The 1,919-nt window shown below is 52.4% G+C and overlaps 1 non-coding gene across 1 annotated transcript; it reads left to right on the forward strand.

Moving 5' to 3' along the window:
* Positions 1 to 1,475: 1,475 nt before the first annotated feature.
* Positions 1,476 to 1,557, forward strand: TRNAS-CGA (transfer RNA serine (anticodon CGA)). The gene has a single exon. It is a non-coding gene; the product is annotated as a tRNA-Ser (tRNA).
* Positions 1,558 to 1,919: the final 362 nt, after the last annotated feature.

Genomic DNA, 1,919 nt, shown 5'->3' on the forward strand with positions numbered 1-1,919 from the left:
TATGAAACAATACCTCCTCCCACCCCACTGTCCTGCTCGTAATAGCTTATCTAAAGTGATCATCAAGTTGGGCCATTTCCAGCACAAATCCAGGTTCTCTCACCCCCTCCCCCCCCCTCCCAAAAACCACACGCACAAACTCACTCTCCTGCTGGTAATAGCTCATCCAAACTGACCACTCTCCAAGTTTAAATCCAAGTTAAACCAGAACATCTGGGGGGGAGGGGGATAGGAAAAAACTAGGGGAAATAGGCTACCTTGCATAATGACTTAGCCACTCCCAGTCTCTATTTAAGCCTAAATTAATAGTATCCAATTTGCAAATGAATTCCAATTCAGCAGTTTATCGCTGGAGTCTGGATTTGAAGTTTTTTTGTTTTAAGATAGCGACCTTCATGTCTGTGATTGCGTGACCAGAGAGATTGAAGTGTTCTCCGACTGGTTTATGAATGTTATAATTCTTGACATCTGATTTGTGTCCATATATTCTTTTATGTAGAGGCTGTCCAGTTTGACCAATGTACATGGCAGAGGGGCCTTGCTGGCACATGATGGCATAGATCACATTGGTGGATGTGCAGGTGAACGAGCCTCTGATAGTGTGGCTGATGTGATTAGGCCGTGGGATGGTGTCCCCTGAATAGATATGTGGGCACAGTTGGCAACGGGCTTTGTTGCAAGGATAGGTTCCTGGGTTAGTGTTTCTGTTGTGTGGTATGTGGTTGTTGGTGAGTATTTGCTTCAGGTTGGGGGGCTGTCTGTAGGCAAGGACTGGCCTGTCTCCCAAGATTTGTGAGAGTGTTGGGTCGTCCTTTAGGATAGGTTGTAGATCCTTAATAATGCATTGGAGGGGTTTTAGTTGGGGGCTGAAGGTGACGGCTGGTGGCGTTCTGTTATTTTCTTTGTTCGGCCTGTCCTGTAATAGGTGACTTTTGGGTGCTCTTCTGGCTCTGTCAATCTGTTTCTTCACTTCCGCAGGTGGGTATTGTAGTTGTAAGAAGGCTTGATAGAGATCTTGTTGGTGTTTGTCTCTGTCTGAGGGGTTGGAGCAAATGCGGTTGTATCGCAGAGCTTGGCTGTGGACGATGGATCGTGTGGTGTGGTCAGGGTGAAAGCTGGAGGCATGCAGGTAGGAATAGCGGTCAGTAGGTTTCCAGTATAGGGTGGTGTTTATGTGACCATCGTTTATTAGCACAGTAGTGTCCAGGAAGTGGATCTTAATCGCGTCTCTGCTAAGGCTGCGTCTACACTCCCCCTTGTGTCGGTAGAACGTATGTGGCTCAGGGGTGTGAATAAGCCACCCCCCGAGTGACACAAGTTACACGGACCTAAGCGCCGGTGTGGACAGTGCTATGGTGCTGGGAGAGCTTCTCCTGCCAACATGGCTACGGCTGCTCGTTGAGGGTGGAGAGCTCCCTCCCGTCGGCTTCCAGCCGCTCCAGTAGAGACTGCCACTGGAGGCCACGTCACTCACAGCTGTGAGGGCCGAGCGGTTAAGGCGTTGGACTCGAAATCCATTCAGGTTTCCCTGTGCAGGTTCAAATCCTGCTCACAGCGAGGCCTGTGTTTTAGCCACACTTGCTCACCAGGGCAATACATCTCCACCGGCCCTGAGACGCTCTCCATACACTCCCCACCCCAGGTAAACCCTGTTCTGCTCCTTTCATGGGGATGCCTGGGATGGTGCCTCACGCTGTGTCCCTGCGGTCTCAGCTCCCGAGGCCTCTGCCCCTCACCCAGCGCCTCCCGGCTCAGCCCCACCCCTGGGTGCTGCTCCTCTCCAGAGCGTGGAAGGAGCTGAGCATGGGCAGCCCGTATCAGAGGCCAGGGGAGCCTGAGCCTCCCCCAAAAGGCCGTCCATGCGGGGCGGAAACACTGGGGATGTGGGGCGGGTCTCCCATCCGGAGGCCCGTGGGCCC

Source organism: Lepidochelys kempii, chromosome 11 (genome assembly GCF_965140265.1).
Source record: "Lepidochelys kempii isolate rLepKem1 chromosome 11, rLepKem1.hap2, whole genome shotgun sequence".
Classification (NCBI taxonomy): domain Eukaryota; kingdom Metazoa; phylum Chordata; order Testudines; family Cheloniidae; genus Lepidochelys; species Lepidochelys kempii.